General features: G+C 45.8%; 1 long non-coding RNA gene across 1 annotated transcript; it reads right to left on the bottom strand.

Moving 5' to 3' along the window:
* Nucleotides 1-683: 683 nt before the first annotated feature.
* LOC139186405 (uncharacterized) lies at nucleotides 684-1,542 on the bottom strand. Its single transcript, XR_011569949.1, has 2 exons — nucleotides 1,294-1,542; nucleotides 684-844 (listed from the first exon to the last, which is right to left on the bottom strand). It is a non-coding gene; the product is annotated as an uncharacterized lncRNA (long non-coding RNA).
* Nucleotides 1,543-18,148: the final 16,606 nt, after the last annotated feature.

The following is an 18,148-nucleotide window of genomic DNA, read 5'->3' as shown; positions in this document are numbered from 1 at the left end:
CCTAGGGGTTTGGACATAGTAAGTACACTGGGGTTGTCGAGGCTGAGCTGCGGAAGTGAACAGGGCTGCCCAGGGAGAGTGAGTGGAGTAAGAAGGGCAACCTTGTCCCTTTCCTTCTCCTCCTCCAGATTCAGGAATGCAATTCCAGGACCTTGAAATCTACATAACCACCGGCATTATGGGAACTGGATTTGGTAATTAGAGATCAGAAGAGTCCAGTCATAGGGTAAGTTTGGGGTGAGTGTAGAGGCTTCCACAGAGGCAAAAAAAAAAAAATCAATGATGACCATAGCAACAACCAGAACTGGTATGAAATAGTGAGTACTTACTATACACCCTGCACAGTCCAAAGCAGCCCTTTCTGTGTATTACTTTATGTTATTGTCAAAGTCCTATGGTATGAGTTTTCTCCTCCCCAGGAACTGACTCTCACAGGCATTAACTGAGACATTAACATTACAACTTGTCCAAGGTCACAGTTAGGAAGCAGTTAGCTGGGACTTGAATCGGCTCTGTCTGACTGCAAAGCCAGCACCTTAAGCCCTCCCAGGCCTGAGCAATGAAGACAACCACTTGGCTTGGCATCCTTTTATCCTCTTGTATCAGTCAGAATGCTTTGGGCTGCAAAAATGGAACCACCAACTTAGTTGATTAACAATGAGAAAAATGTATCAACTCAAAGATTAAGTTTCAAGGTTTAATGGCTGCAGGAGTCATTAATTCAGCAGCTCAATGAAGTCCCTTCCAACTTCCCATGATGTCATCATTAATGTGTTTGTTCACCTTCCTGGTCACAAAATAGCTGCTACATCTCCAGATACCACGTACAAAACACGACCACATCCTGCAAAAGAAGAGGGATTTTTTTTTTTTGCAGCAAGAAAACCTTTCCCAGAAGTACTTGAGAAAATATTCCTTTTACTTTATTGGCCGGAATTGTTCCTATTCCTGTTTCCAAACCAATCAGCCACAGGGCAAATAGAAAGTTCATGAATGGCTTAATTTTTGTTCACGTTCATTTGTAGGAGGATGGATTATCCCCCAAATTGAGTTTCTATTAGAAAGGAGAAAGAAGGCAATGACAGCTTTTGAGTAAACAAACAAAAATGTACGCTATTCTTCTCTTTTCTCTTCCCAACCCCCAATGTCCTCTTTCTCTATCAGTTAACATTTTATTCACCCTTCAAGAATCAACTCAAATATTTCTGCTGGGCAGTCTTCCCTGATTTTTTCCCCATCAGATTAATTACTCTCTTTACTGTGCTTCCAAGGAGTTTGGCACATGCTACTTACGTGGTCTTCACTACATCCTCATGGAGAGAGCCAGGCTTTGGAGTAACTAGACTCAAGTTTGAATCCCAGGTCTGCCACTTCCTTCACAGAGGACTTTAGGTATACCACTTTCTTCCTTTAAGCCTCAGCTTCCTCATCTGTATAGTCTGCATTCCTTTTTAGGCAGTTTTGAGGACCAAGGCAGATAATATGTCTGGGATTATTCAATGATCTCCTTGGAACAAAGAAAGGGAGGAAGGAAAGACACTATCAGGCTGGACTAGGCAAAACGGAACTTTTAGCAAGAAAAGCAAAAGTCATTCCAAGGTGCCGACCGCACGGCCCCCTTCCTGTGAAGTTCCCCTCCCCCCGGTTCTCCCAAGAAAGTCATTTTTCATCCCCAAAGCCATTTGGTATAGAGAGAAGGGGGAGATGCAGTGGAAGGGTCTGTATTGTGCCTGCCCTGGCACCATCCATCACCCAGCCGACAGGAACTCACCTCCCACAAATAAAGTTATGACAAGCGTCCCCAACCCATTCTTTCAGCCGTTGCCTCCCTGTTTCCATCATCTCTGACATTATAAGCCATCAGCCAAGCTGTTTGTCATGCCTCTGACAGGGCCTTGGCATCACAAGCAGGAGAGGCTGTGCTAAGATACAGCTGGATTCAAGGGTGGGTGTCCCACCCCCAGCCCCACCTGCCATTGGTGATCTTGAGTTATTCCACATGGGCTCTCAGAAAGCATTTCTCCCCCGAGGGGCAGGGGTCCAGAAGTGGAGCAGAACTGGAGGGGACTATGCATCCATTTATCCGCTTGGTGAACAGGAGTGAATATTCTACTGTCCTGACCCTGTGTTAGGCACAGCTGCAGCCACAGAGAGAAATTAAAACACATGCCTTGCCCTTGAGGCGTGCCCAGTATAGGGAGAGTGGAAAACAAGTCATTTCAACAGACAGTGCCAGCACAACTGTGGCAGCGTCAGTCTAAGGGTTATGGGAGCACAGAGAAGGGTAGGAACATAGGGAAGGCTTCCTGGAGGAGGTGACATTTGAGCTGAGATCTACAGGAGAAAGAAAAAAAAGACATGTGATGGGGCAGAGTGAGTGATACCTTGAAACTTTCCCTTTCTTCTCTGCAGATTTATCTACTTATAAGCCCTAAAGGGCAGAGTGGAGCGGAGATACGAGAGAGAGAATCATATTCCATGGAAGCCGATGACATCAGCAAGGTCCCTTCCCTTTTGCTTCCAGTAGGGTCTGGCCAATGGGAAGCAAGAGCAAGCAATCAGAAGGAGGGAGTAGAGACAGGTAGATTGTTTCTTTCCCAGGTCCCTCCCTGTAAGCTCCCTCCACCAAAGGCCCCAGTTCCTGCCAGGCAGAAGCCTCTTGGAGCCACAGCTACTCTCCCTGGATTCCAGTAACCATATCTGGCTCTTGCCCTTCAAACTAGGGGTGCCAAAGGCTCCATTGTCTAGCCCAGAGGAGCTGCATCATCCTTTGTTGGATTCCCGAGGCTATCGTAATTCCCTAAACACAATAGCTCCTTTATTATAGTCTCCTGAAATTACAGCTCCAGTGCCTCTGTCTCCTTCAAGGACCCTGCCTGTTACACCCCGGCAGCTCAAGGCTCTGCTTGACCCTCTTCTGGTGGTAAGTCAGTCCCATGTGGTGGCCCTCAGTGATCCACATCTGCCATTATTTGTGCCCTTGGGCGTCCCCTCCTACAGCGAACACTGGACTTGGCCAGGTGATTGGCTTTGAGCAATGGAATGTTAGCATAGATGAGGCAAGAAGAGGCTTCAGAAGCACTTGAGCATCTGTGCTTGACGTTTTGGAATGCTCCCTCTTGGAATCCCGCTGCCGTACTGAAAGGAATACTGGGGTATCTTGATGTAGAGTGGAAACCTCGTGGAAAGTTCCAGGAAGATGACCTGCCATATGAGAAAAAAGGCAACACAGGGCAGAACTGAGGTTCCCCAACTAATAGTCATCACAGAGGTTCCAGACCCTAAGCGAGAGACTTTGTCAAAGGGGGGATGGCAGTCTGCCCTAGAAGTGTGGGTGTTTAACTCAAACATTGTTTAGAATTGTCAGCATTGGGTGGTAAAAAGCAGACTGACTTTTAACCAATGTTAACTATCATTTTGGGACTTCCCAGGTGGTTGAGAGGTAAAGGACCTGCCTGCCAATGCAGGAGACTTGAATTCAATCCCTGGTCTAGAATGATCCCACTAGAGAAGGGAACAGCAATCCACTCCAGTATTCTTGCCTGGAAAACCCCATAGACAGAGGAGCCTGGTGGGCTACAGTCCATGGGGTCTCAAAAGACTCAGATACAACTTAGAGACTAAAATGGCAACAACAACAATGATCATTAAACTTTTTGCAAAAACTGCTTTTCCTTTTTGTCAGCACCTAGCGTGGACCACCTCCCACCCCCAGCTCACCTCCCCACTCCCACTCTATTGGTCCTGGGCCTTTTTAGTACAGTCACAGCTGAATGCAGCCACAGAGTGGCCCCAGCCAACATCATGTGCAGCAGAAGCACCACTGCCACCCTACAGAATCTTGGGAAATAATAAATCATTGTTGCTTCACTCCCAAGTTTTGGGGTGGTTTGTTACACACCAATGAATAACTGAAACATACTGGCAGCTCCAGTTCTATTGCAAGTTCAAGGGCAACAAGAACTTTTCTGGCAGCTCCCCTAAGAGTCAGAGTCCTGGAATCACTTTGATTGGTTTCCCCTGGTCATATGCCAGCTACGAACTGATGGCCTGGCCTGCTGCTGCTGCTAAGTTGCTTCAGTCGTGTGTCCGACTCTATGGGAGCCCACCAGGCTCCCCCGTCCCTGGGATTCTCCAGGCAAGAACACTGGAGTGGGTTGCCATTGCCTTCTCCAATGGCCTGGCCAGGGGAACATCATACACTGATTGGCTCCTCCTTTATTCTGGTGCAGGAGGTGGAGCCCCACTTGGACCTCTGGACTGACTGACAGTGGGGAGGGGATTCCTAAAGGAAGATGGGGGAAAAGAAGTCTGGCTGCTAAAGACACTTGATGGAGGTGAAATTTGGGGAAGATTATCCTTGGTGTTCCCCATCCAGTTACTGTTTGTGCCTGTAAGAAATGGATAGGGAAATTCCCTGGTGGTCCAGTGGTTAACACTCGGCGCTATTTCTGCTGTGGGTCCAGGTTTCATCCCTGGTTGGAGAACTGAGGTCACACAAGCTGCACTGCATGGCAAAAAAAAAAAAAACCAAGAATGTATATATGGATGGCTGAGTCCCTTCACTATTCGTCTGAAACTACCACATCATTGTTAATCACTATACCCTAATTCAAAATGAAAAGTTTAAAGTTAAATAAAGAAAAGGGTAAAAATGGATCCCCAATATAAAAATGTAAAAGACCCCTATGATGTGATAAGCAAAAGTGTTAGTCACTCAGTCATGTCAGACTCTTTGCAATCCCATGGACTATAGTCCACCAATCTCCACTGTCCATGGAATTATCCAGGCAAGAATACTGGAGTGGGTTGCCACACCCTTCTCCAGGGGATCTTCCCAACCCAGGGATCAAACCCAGGTCTCCTGCATTACAGGTAGATTCTTTACCATCTGAGCCACCAGGGAAGCCCATGATGTGATAAGGAGACCATAAGACTTTGGCCATGGACAGACCTGGTTTCTAACTCTCACTTTCTTTTTAGAAGTTGCTTTGGGCAAGCTGCTCAACCTCTATGAACTCATCTATAAAATAAGCTAGTTAATTCCTGCACTAGCATAGAGCAGGCGGTGGGGGTGGGGGAGGTTTCAATTAGATTATGGCAGTGAAGTGAAAGTCACTCAGTTGTGTTTCTTTGTGACCCCATGGACTATAGTCCATGGAATTCTCCAGGCCAGCATACTGGAGTGGACAGCCTTTTCCTTCTCCAGGGACCCTCCCAACCCAGGAATCGAAACCATGTCTCCCGCATTGCAGGCAGATTCTTTACCAGCTGAGCCACCAGGGAAGCCCAAGAATACTGGAGTGGGTAGCCTATCCCTTCTCCAGCAGATCTTCCCAACCCAGGAATCGAACCAGAGTCTCCTGCATTGCAAGCGGATTCTTTACCAACTGAGCTATCAGGGAAGCCCTATTATGGCAGAGGTGGGGGACAAAGAGAGAGGCTGCCCAGATACCCGCTTTAAGAAAGGGCTTGCTGCCCAGTGTGGGGAGTATGGCAGCAAACAGCTGTCAGCCCTTCCAGGTCTGCCTCAGCCGCAGCAAGCCACCTGGCCTGCGGTCACACCCTTCCCGGGACAGCCTGCATCTGGTCACTGGGTGAGCCAGGGTTTTAAGGCCTGACGAAGAGCCACACTGCCAGGCAATGCTCATTCCAGAGCTCCCTGCTGGGCTGCCTGAGGCTTTGTAGAACCTGCATCAGTTGACTTCTCCCCCCATCCAACCCTGCTGTCTCCTCTTCCTTTCACAGGTGTTAATCTCTAATAAATACCTCGCATCCGAACTCTGCTTCTGGAAATCCCAATCTGTGAAGCAACGCTCAGCACTTAGTATCTTCTTTTTTTAATTAGTGAATATATTTTTAAATTATTTATTTATTTGGTTGTGCCCAGTCTTAGTTGCAGCAGGTGGGATCTAGTTCCCTGACCAGGGATCAAAGAAGTGTCCCCTGCATTGGCAGCCTCTGGAGTGCCACACAAGTCCCAGGAGCCTGTTGATAAAGGATTGCCGAGTGAAAACTGGCTCCTTGCTCAGGAGAATGAGAAATGGGAAACAGTTGGTGCAGGCGACAGAGGCTGGCACAGGGACTGCCAGGCATTAAATAGCTGTTGTGGAGGAAGGGGCTGGGGGGCTGGCAGAGGCAATTGCTTCCTCAAATGGGAGAGGAGGGTCTCTCCAGGGCACCCCCTCCCCGCTCCACCCCTACGCATCTGCAGCCCCCTGCTCACCAAGCAACTGGATCAATTATGAACGAGACCGCACATGTGCTGGTAGATGGGAAGACAGGCAAGTCAGGGCTCTCCTCCAGGCTGGGCCTGGCCTCAAGTGGTCTGTCTGGGGTCCTGCGGCCTGGGGGCCCTTGGCAAGGTAGCAGAGACTGCTCAAGTCCTAAAGCAAAAGCTTCCTCCTCTTTTTGTAGAATCTTAAGTGTTCCAGAATCTTAGAAGGAGAGATTCAATATTCCAGGATGATCATCATCATCCAGCTGGAAACGGCTCTAGACGGTCTTGGGACACAGGACTGTCCCAAGGGACAGTCTTGGGACACTCACTCTTTGCGACTCCATGGACTGTAGCTCTCCAAGGTCCTCCGTCCATAGGATTCTCCAGGCAAGAATATTGGAGTGGGTAGCCATTCTCTTCCCCAAGGGATCTTCCTGACCCAGGGATCTAACCCAGGTCTCCTGCATTGCAAGTAGATTCTTTACCATCTGAGCCACCAGGGAAGTCCCTGGAACAAAAGAGTCCCTGGTTTAAAGGATCCCGGTATTTGCAGGCTAGAAGGGGCCAGGCAGCCTCTTCATTTGAGCATTTCTCTCTGAGCATTTCTCTGAGTGCAGACCCTAATTGCATGGTGTGGTCTGGAAGCACTTACCACATTCCTCTAAGTGCACAGGAGCAGGTGGTGGTCCAGTGGTTGACTCTGCACTTCCACAGCAGGGGATGCGGGTTTGATCCCTAGTTGGGGAACTAAGATCCCACATGCTGCTTGGCATGGCCAAAAATTTAAAAATAATAATAGTAAAATGCATTTAAGTGCACAGGAGAAGAAACAGACCCTACAGGAGCGGGGTGGGGACGGTAACTGAGACCAGAAGGAGGGTATCATAGATGGAAAAAAAACCAGTGTGTAAGGATGGGATGAGGAACAGCAGTTGTGTGGGAGGGACTGTCTTTATGAAAGTGAGGGCTTCAGATGAAACAACACATGTAAAGCATCTGAACAGCACATAATAAATGTTACTTCACTTGCCTTTTTCTTCTGCTAACAATTCTCTGTTCCCTATATTTCTGAATTATCCACATTCACAGTGAGGAGTTTGGGGAAAATGCAAGGTTCTCTGAAAGGAAGACTGAACTGACTCCCCCCCACCCAGAAAGAATCCTCCATCACAACGTATGGGGACAGGTGCTCAGTACAGGCCAGGACTTTCTGCAACGGGAACAGGAGGATGGATGACTGATCACAGAGAGTAATCCAGGAAGGGGATATTTGAACAGGGTTTTGAGAGTAAAAGAGGAATTCACTGTGCAGAGAGGATGGGGTGGGGGGGGGGGGTGTGGATTCCACATACTTTCTGTGCTTTCAAAATGAATTGCTAAGGCCTCCCCCTTTCTAATCCACACCTTAGGTACAAATTCAAGCAGCTACCCACTCTGACTTTACAGATGGAAAAATTGCTGAATATGGACAGATCAAAGCAATCCTCACCTTTCTTTCCTGTTTCTAAAATCCCTGAGGCAGAAATACAAGGAAATAACAGTGTGTCCTAAAACCCAAGTTAGCCCTTGAGATGGAGAGATGTTTTCAAGAGTAAGGGCCAATATGAGGGCATTTTTGATACAACTAAGTCTATTTCACTTAAAGGTCAGTCTTTATTCCAAGATCATGGCCTTCCTACTTTAACGGTGTTTAAGATGGCTTTATGTTTATGAAATTAGGGTGATAGTAAATGATCTTTGTAAGTCAGATTTTGTGTGTGTGTTTTTACTTGGCAAAATAAGAAGTTAATAACCCTACATTGGTTCTCACAACAAAAAAGTTTTATATCATGTCACTTTCTGAAACCTCAGAGTTTCAGAACCGCGGAGTCAGAAGCCATTGGTGGTAGGAGGTCCCATCTCATCGTTTGGGCTCTGCTTTATATCACCGCCCAGAGGGACCCTCCCTGGCAATCCTGAGATGGCTTCTCTCTCCCTCCCCAGGTTTTCTCTCTGCTCCTTGTTTCTTCCATTCAGAACACTTCCTCTCTGAAAGCATCCTCTTGTTCATTTGCACATACACTTATTTATAGCATTTTCTCTATTTGAATACATGCTGTCAGGTCAGGAACCATGTCTATCTTTTTCACCCACTCTTCCTAGCACCTAGCACTGTTTTTAGTGTATAAAAACTGGGGGAGTGTTTGTGGAACAAATGAGGGGAAAATGAAAGGGAGAAAGAGAGGATGAAAGGAAGAAAGGAGGAAGGAAGGGAGAAAAGGCCATGGAGCTTGGACACTCAGGCTGGAGAACATCAGGGGCAGTAGAGGGCGGAAGATGCTGTGGGTACCCCATGTCAGAGCCCCTCACCCCACCTTTCAGCCGCAGCCCTGGTGAACAGCACCCATGCACACTGGCAGTATCTTCCCACAAGTACCCACCCAGTCTCTTAATTTTTCCACCCAAGGCTTTCTTGGGAGCCCTGAGCCCTTGCTCAACCCACCCATAGGCACAGTCCAGAGGTACAAAGGGGTTCATGCCCCCTGCGGAGATGCTTAACCCCTGGGGGAATGTAAGTTGGTGGATAAGAGCCCCTGCCTCCCATCCTTGGGGTGAATGATTGTGCCTGGTACTCAGAGGGTCCTCCGGGGTCTGAGTCCCAGGTACCCACAGCAGCAACCAACTCCTTCCCCGTCTCCCCACTCTCTCACCCCTGCTTGCCATGCTCACCTCGCAAGGAAATTACATGCCCTAAGTCCTCGTCTCAGGCTCTGCTTTGGGAGAGAATCTAGTCTTAAGACAGGCTGGGTCACTCCCCTGCACCTCAGAAATTCCCTTTCTCCTCTCTGAACCCCAAGTTCCACCTGCTCTGCTGGTCCCGGGTGACTCCTAGAGAGCCACCCCCCTCCCCCGCCAGGCAGGTCAGCTGGCAGGTCTTGACCATCTTCCAACCCAGTCTCTGTTCTGAGAAATTTCAATGAAGGGACCTGGCACAGCACATGGGGGTCCAGGTGCTTTGGAGACAGTCAGGGAGGAAAAGGCCTCTCTAAATGAGCCTGTGATGATTAAATCATCGTCTGTTCCTGTGCTCCGCCCCACCTCTTGTGCTTTGGTTGAGACGTTATCTCTAATCCATTATCTTTCTTTTCTTCTCTCAGCCTCCCCAGTCTGCAGCCACCTCTGCGGGAAGGCTGAGCAGCTCTGAAACAGGACAGCCAGATCTGGCGGCAGGAACTTTATAGTTTACAAAGAACTTTACAGGCTTAGAGGTGTTTATAAAGTCTTTTCTATTCACAAGACAATTCATTAGCATTATTGAGGTTGTTTTCCCCCCCCCATAAAGAGAAGCCTTTTCCTTTTTTTTTAAATTTATTTTTAATTGCTTTACAACGTTACTTTAGTTTCTGCTGTACAACATGAATCAGCTGTAAGAATACATATATCCCCACCCTCTTGAGCCTCCCTCCTGCTCCATCCCGCCACATCCCACCCTGCTAGGTCATCACAGAGCACCAAGTCGAGCTCCCCATGTTATACAGCAGCTTCCCACTAGCTGTCTGTTACACATAAAAAGTGAAAGTGTTAGGGGCTCAGCTGTGTCTGACTCTTTGTGACCCCAGGAACTGTAGCCCATCAGGCTCCCCTGTCCATGGAATTCTCCAGGCAAAAATACTGGAGTGGATTGCCATTTCCTTCCCCAGGGGATCTTCCTGACCCAGGGATCGAACCCAGGTTCTCCTACATTGCAGGCAGATTCTTTACCATCTGAGCCACCAGGGAAGCATATATGTCAATGCTACTCTATCAACATGTCTCACCTTCTTTCCCCACTGTGACCACAAGTCCATTCTCCACACCTCTATCTCTATTCTTGCCCTGCAAAGAGGTTCATCGACGAAATTCACTCATTCATTCTCCTTTTGGTTCCTTCTCTGTGTCCAGGCCCTGGGGATACAAGACGGTGACCTTCCCACCAGGAGCTTGGAGCCCTGGTAGGGGAGTACTTGAGTCTGTGTCTAAGCAGGAAACACTTGAATATTAACAAAATAGGAACTCTAATCCAGGAAATGAAAGGTGATGGAAGAGCTGAGAAGCCAACTGGACGCAGTGAAGGAGCCCAAAAAGGAGTAACAGCCGGTGGCTGCCACCACCCACAGACCTGAGGGACAGAGGGAGATGAGGTGCCAAAAAATATTTGTAGAGCATTTCCTCTGTGCTGGCCATTCTAGATGCTGAGTATAAAGGATGACCAGGACAGCCATGGGACTTGCTGCCATGGAGCTGACAGTCTAGGAGAAACAGACCCTAAAAAACTTACTAGAAACGATTGTGTGAACACCCATAGTGGGTTAGGTGCTATGACCAAGCCCATCCTGGTTGTAAAAGGATAACCTAACTTAGTCTGGTGTGGGTAGGGGGGAGTCAAGGAAGGCTTCCTGGAGGAGGTGACAGTTAAGCTGAGAGTGAATGATGAACAGGCATTATTTAGATCCCATGTCACAAACTTTAGCTTCTACAGGGGACTGCAATCAAGTGCTTGACCATGCTGCATGTCCAGCTTGGACCAAACCCCCAGTATCCCCCAGAGGCCCCACCTCTGGCCAGACACGCTTGGACACCCTCTTGGCTGGATGGTAGCCTAGCCCACTACTGGGCTTGGCATTACCTCCTAGACCACCGTTGATGAGGGATTCCTGCCAGGTCTAGAGCACCTGGAATGCATTGGAGCTCAGCACAAGCCAGTGCTTTCAGGAAGAGCCTGATCAGCACTGAGGCTTGTCCTCCAGGCCTTACCGGCTGCCTGGAGCCTTGGCAGACAGTCAGGAGGAGGTGGCTGGGAGGGAAAGACAAAGAGAATTCGATTTCCATTTTGCTCCTGGTTCCCTGTTTTCAGTCCAGATGCCTCCAGATCTAATTCCAAATAAATAATTGTACTGAGTTACCCGGGTCCCTTGGTGATTAAGTAAACACGCCGAGGCGGTGGAAATTGAATTAGTGCGGTGTGCTCAGCCATTATTACCCGCCCCTTCTCATGAATATTAATGAGTGGTTATTAAGAAATGTAAATGCTGCCTCAGGGGGTGGGAAGATGGTGGGGGAGGTCAGGGCGAGAGGACAGACCGTTCAGAAGGCAGCGTGATTGAAGGCATTTTAAAAATTATGTCGGATCTTTCTCTTCAGCACCGTGGCAATGTTTCCGGACCCTTCATTTTTATTAAAACAAGGATAAAGGAACAAATTTTAATTGGAGGATAAAATTAGCGTTTTCCAAGCAATGTTGGCGGCAGCAAGAACATATTTTGCCAGAAAATGGACATTTGGGGCGGGAGGTGCGGGTTTGGGGGAGCAGTGGCTGATGGACGATTACTTCTCTCAGTTCATCTCCAGGCAAGGGAGTAAACAAATTAATCTCTGAACGAGGAGCAGCCTGGAAAATGATGGAAGCCTGGAGGATCCAGCAGTGTCTTTGCTGAGAAGCCAGAAAGTGCCAAGACCTCGGATCTTTGTTACTGCTGGTTCAGAGAGGTTAGGCACTTGTGTGAGGTCACACATCGAGGGAGGGTGCTCTGGCTGGGTTCTTTGGGCAAGTTGGGAATGAACTGCCTCTGAGGGCAGCCCCTCCTCTCACCCTTATCCCTTGATCTCCAGGACCCCCTCTGGTTGTCCCACCTCTATGGCTCCAGCTTCTACCCTCACCATTCCTTCCCAGTCTGTACTGTCAGATTCATGTCCCCACTTTCACTATATTCTGCTTCCGTTCTACAACCTTCAATAGCTTACTATTGCCCTCCTGCTGAAGGTTACGTTCCTACCTTTCACAGAGAAGTCCCTCCAGGATCTGACCACAAATCCACTTTTCCAATTTAAGTATCCACTGCCCCTCACAGCTGCAATCAGATGCATCTAGGAAAATGGAGAAGGCGCAATGGCACCCCACTCCAGTACTCTTGCCTGGAAAATCCCATGGACGGAGGAGCCTGGGAGGCTGCAGTCCGTGGGGTCGCTAAGAGTCTCACACGACTGAGCGACTTCACTTTCACTTTTCACTTTCATGCACTGGAGAAGGAAATGGCAACCCACTCCACTGTTCTTGCCTGGAGAATCCCAGGGACAGGGGAGCCTGGTGGGCTGCCGTCTATGGGGTTGCACAGAGTCGGACACGACTGAAGTGACTTAGCAGCAGCAGCAGGAAGGAGAGAAAGTGAAAAGAAAGGAGAAGAAAAGAAGGTGGGAAGACAGAAAAGAAGGGAGAAAGGAAGTGAGGGAAAGAGGAAGGAAGAAGAAACTAATATCAAGTTTCAAAATATTCCAGGTTTGCAGGACTTCCCTGGTGGTCCAGTGGCAGACTCTACCCCCCAGTGCAAGGGGCCCGGGTCCCACTCCTGGTCAGGGAACTAGACCCCACATGCCGCAATGAGTACTGAAGATCCCGAATGACAGACTCTACCCCCCAGTGCAAGGGGCCCGGGTCCCATTCCTGGTCAGGGAACTAGACCCCACATGCAGCAATGAGTACTGAAGATCCCGAATGCCGCAACTAACACCCACTGCAGCCAAATATGTTAAAAAGAAAAATAGTTTAAAAAAAATTCTAGGTTTGCTAAATATTTTACATAAGAATAATGGTGATGATGAGGATATCTGTAGTAACTGCTGTCATCTATTGAGTTCTCCCGCTAAGCCAGCCCCCAGTTTAACACCACTTAATCCTCCCATTGTCACTGTGAGGTGGGTATTGTTATCTCCATTCTACAGAGGAGGAAACAGACATCACACACTTTGTAAATGACAGAAACAGCCTGTTGGACACTGAAATCTGAATTCTCGACTATTGCACCTCCCACCTCACATGGCAGACGTTATCAGCCCCATTTTACAGATGGAGACAGGAGGCTCAATGAAGTTAAGTGATTTGTCCTACAAATACCTGAAAGAAACAAACAGAAATGAGAGGATTCAAAAGTCTCTGAGCCAGCCTTGCCCCATCGTCGTGAGCACAGTTCCTGGAGAATCCAGGTAAAATGCACTGAACAGCCTGGCCCCCGCTTCCCACAGTCAATGTCACCAGGCACTCTGGAGGAAACTCAAAAGCTTGCAAAGACCTAGTTGAGCTGTGCCCCCAACTATGTCCACCAGGTGAGGCCTGCAAGCTGGGTCTGTTGGTTCCCGGAGGTGTCCTCACCCAGGTCTGTGAACCCCAGACTGGTGGAACGAAGTCCAGATGCTGGTTCAAGCATTCAGCCCCCTATGCTCTGCTCTGCACAGGAAAGAGTGAATACGATCAAACTCATGCATTTTAACAACTTCTTCAGCCTGCTTCACTCCATGTGCTCACAGGAATAAAGGCTGACAGGTGCAGCTGAGTTAATCAGAGTGGATAATAGAGGAAAAGACAGGAATCACTGGCCAAATTGCAGTGAGAAAAATGGGGTGAAATCATAAGACACAAGTCAAAGGTATCCAATTAAAGTGTGATGATGTTTAAAGGGCAAGAACCCCATTCTCAGTCCCTTGGAAGTTCTTACCATGAAGATGCATGGAACAGTGGCACATGAGATAATTTCTGGTGGTACACAGATGAACAATTTTTTAATTTGAATAATTTCTGGCAGTACACAGATGAACAATTTTGTAATTTGAATAAGGATGTTTGATGTGTGTTAGAAAAAATACAACTAGAACATAAAACTCATAACTAGCACATAAAATTTGATGTCTAGAATGAATCTAAACCTCACCCAAAGAAGTCATTTAATTGCTAGCCAATTAAAAGAAAAAATATTTTTTAAATAGTATAGATGGAAGAAGAATATAACAAAAAATATGAAGGGGGCAGTTATGTGACTGAAGTTTGGGAAGTAATATAATAGTTCTTTATCACTCGAAGTGGAGTCCATGGGATCAGTAGCAGCACAATCAAGTTTGTGAGAAATGTAGAATCTCAAGAACCTCCTTAGACCAATGGAAGCAGCACCTGCATTTTAATGAGATTCCCTGATGATTTGCATACCTTGTTCATGTATACTTTGTTTAAAAAGGGCTGATCTGTCTTATTTATCGCTGGGGACAATGAAGATCTTTTCAGATTTGGTCCTAGGGAAAGAGCACTGGACTGGGATTCCATTCTAGCCATGACACTCTTTGACTCTAAGAGTTTAAAATTTTGTAATTATAGAAGAGGAGACTGAGATCTAGAAAAGGCTGCAGTGTGTGATTTTTGTCAATTTCGGAGCCAGTCCGGGTCCCCAGACATCTTGTCTTGTGCAGGAGGAAATGGTTGACATCAGAATTGCTGTCAACAATGTGATGTGACTTTTAAAAAATTGATTGTTAAAGACGTCTGCTGCTGCCGCTAAGTCGCTTCAGTTGTGTCCGACTCTGTGCGACCCCAAAGATGGCAGCCCACCAGGCTTCCCCATCCCTGGGATTCTCCAGGCAAGAACAGTGGAGTGGGTTGCCATTTCCTTCTCCAATGCATGAAAGTGAAAAGTGAAAGTGAAGTCGCTCAGTCGTGTCCAATTCTTAGCGACCTCATGGACTGCAGCCCACCAGGCTCCTCCGTTCATGGGATTTTCCAGGCAAGAGTACTGGAGTGGGGTGCCATTGCCTTCTCCAGTTAAAGACATTACAAGGAAAAGAAAACTATAGAACAATGTATGAATGAATACTGATATAAAAATCTCAATAAAATACTAGCAAAGCAAATATAGCAACATATAAAAAAGATTATATGATATGACCAAGTGGAATTTATTCCAGGAGTACAAGGTTGGGTTAACATGAAAATCAATTAATATAATACACCATAGCAATAGAATAAAGGACAAAACCCACATGATCGTCTCTATATATGCAGGAAAAGCATTCAACAAAATCCAACACCCTTGCATTATAAAGAACACTCAACAAAATAGGAAAAGAAGAGAACTTCCTCAATCCACTAAAGGCTGTCTAAAAAAAAAAACCTAATATATTCAATGTGGTCAAACCCATTTTCTTCCTAAGATCAGTGACAAGCAAAGATACTTGCTCTCACCCAGTCTATTCAAAATTATACTGGAGGTTCTAGCCATGGCACTTAGGCAAGAAAAAGAAACAAAACCTTCCAGACTGGAAAGGAAAAGTGAAACTGTTTCTAATTGTAGATGACATGATCTTATATAGAGAAAATCCTAGGAAATCCCTATTAAAAAAAAAAAAAAGAAAACTATTAGAATAAATGAATTCAGCAAGGTCATGGGATAAAAGATTTTCAAAAGTTAATTGTGTTTGTATACACTGGCAATGAACAATCCAAAAATGAAATTAATAAAACAATTCCACTTACAATAGCAGCAAAAAGAATAAAATTCTTAGGAATAACTTTAACAAAAGAAGAGTAAAGCTTGCACTCTGAAAACTACAAAATATTGTTGAAGTATATTAAAGAAGGTTTAAATAAATGGAAAGACATCACATGCTCATGGATCAGAAGATTTAATATTGTTAAGATGGCAGTACCGCCTAAACTGAAATACAGACTCGATGCAACTTCTACCAGAATTACAGCTGGATTTATTTACTAATTTTTTTTTTTTTTTGCACAAAATGGAAAGGTGATTCTAAAAATCATATGGGATTACAGGGAGCTTCAAATAGCCAAAACAACTTTGGAAAAGAATGAAATGAAAGGAGTCACATTTCCTGATTTCAAAACTTCTGATAAAGCTGCAGTAATCAAGACAGCATGACAGTGGAAAGACGTATAGATCAATGGAACAAAACTGGGAGTTCAGAAAGAAACCCTTACATTTACAGTAAATTGACGTTCCACAAAGTGCCAATAGGAAGGAATAGTCTTTCTAACAAATGGTGCTGTAACTGGATAACCACACCCCTAGCTCACACCATATGCAAAAACTAACTCACAATGGATTATAGAGCTAAGTATATGAGCTAAAACTATAAAACTTTTAGAATAAGTGAACAATAAGAGCAAATTTTCATCACTTTGAGTTGGTCTCTAAGAGCACCGAAAGCACAAGTGACTAAGAAAAACTAGTTAAATTTCTTCAAAACCGAAAACGTTTGTGCTGCACATGATACCATCACGAAAGTAAAAAGACAGCCCAAAGAATGGGAGAAAATATTTGCAAATCTTGCGTCTGATAAGGGACTTGGAACCAGACTATATCAAGAACTCTTCTAACTCAATAATAAAATGATAACTCAAGTTTTTTAAATGGACAAAAAATCTGAATAGGCATTTCACTAAAGATATATAAATGGCTCAGAGCACATAAAAAGATGCCCAACATCATTAACCACTATGAAAACAGAAATGAAAACCAGGAGATAACTACTTTATACCTACTAGATAGTTACTGAAAAAAAAAAAAAGAAGACAGAAAACAACAAGTGTTGGTGAGGATGTGGAGAAACTGGAACCCTCATTCACCACTAGTGGGGATGTAAGATGGTACAGCTGCTTTGGAAAATAGTCCGGTGATTCCTCAAATCTTAAGTTGTCATACGATGCATTAATTCCAACTCTATGTATATAACTAAGAGAAATATAAGCATGCTCACACAAAAATGTGCTCTCGAATGTTTATAGCAGCATGATTTATAGTAGTCAAAAAAGTGGAAACAACCCATATGTCTATTACATAATGGAATGATGAATGGATAAATAAAATGTGATATAATGCTTGCAATGGAATATCATTTGACAGTAAAAAGGAGTAAAATAGTGATGCCTGTACAATACTATGCTAAGTGAAAGAAGCCAGTCTCAGAGTACTGCATATTATTTGATTCCATTTATATGAAATGTTCAATCGGCAAATCTATCATGGCAGAAAATAGACTAATGGTTGCCTGGGGCCGGAGAAGGGGAGGATCTGTGTGGAACTAGGAGTAAATGGGGTGACTGTTAATAGGTTTAGTTTGTCTTTTGGGGGTTATGAAAAATGTTCAAAAATTGAAGTGGTGATGGTCTCCAGGTATTCTGTGAATATAGTAAAAAACCATTGAGTTGTATACTTTAAATGGTGAATTGTATGGTACAGGGCCCCTAAAAGGTGTCTGCGCCCTAGTCCCTGGAACCTCTAAATATGGTAGGTTACGTGGCAAACAAGAATTAAGAATGCAGGTGGTGGAATTCCTTGGCCATCCAGCAGTTGGACTTTGCCTTCCAATTCAGGGGGTGCAGGTTCCATCCCTGGTCAGGAAGCTAAGATCCCACATGCCTCACAGTCAAGGGACCAAAGCATAAAACAGAAGCAATATTGTAACAAAGCCAATAAAGGATTTTAAAATGGCCCACATCAAAAAAAAGAAGAAGAATGAGAGTGGGATTAAAGTTGTTGATTACCTGACTTCGCTGCTGCTGCTGCTGCTAAGTCGCTTCAGTCGTGTCCGACTCTGTGCGACCCCATAGACGGCAGCCCACCAGGCTTCCCCATCCCTGGGATTATCCAGGCAAGAACAGTGGAGTGGGTTGCCATTTCCTTCTCCAATGCATGAAAGTGAAAAGTGAAAGTGAAGTTGCTCAGTCGTGTCCGACTCTAGTGACCCCATGGACTGCAGCCTCCCAGGCTCCTCCGTCCGTGGGATTTTCTAGGCAAAAGTACTGGAGTGGTGTGCCATTGCCTTCTCCGGATCACCTGACTTTAGAATAGAATAAAATAAAAATAAACCAGGGAGATTATCCTATATTATCCAGTGGGCCCAATGTAACCTCAAGGGACTTTAAACAATGGAAGAGGGACTCTGAGAAGAGAACCAGAGAGATGGCATTGTGAGAAGGAGTCATCCCAACATTGCTGGCTTTGAAGATGGAAGAAGGGAACCACAATCCAAGGAATGCAGGCAAGCTCCAGAAGGTAGAAAACGTAAGAAAACGGATTCTCCCCTAGAGAGCTTAGGAAACACAGCCCTGCTGATACCTTAATCCTAGCCTGGTGA

Source organism: Bos indicus, chromosome 13 (assembly GCF_029378745.1).
Source record: "Bos indicus isolate NIAB-ARS_2022 breed Sahiwal x Tharparkar chromosome 13, NIAB-ARS_B.indTharparkar_mat_pri_1.0, whole genome shotgun sequence".
Classification (NCBI taxonomy): domain Eukaryota; kingdom Metazoa; phylum Chordata; class Mammalia; order Artiodactyla; family Bovidae; genus Bos; species Bos indicus.
The sequence above is the reverse complement of the archived record's forward strand: the minus strand, read 5'-3'. Positions and strand labels throughout refer to the sequence as shown.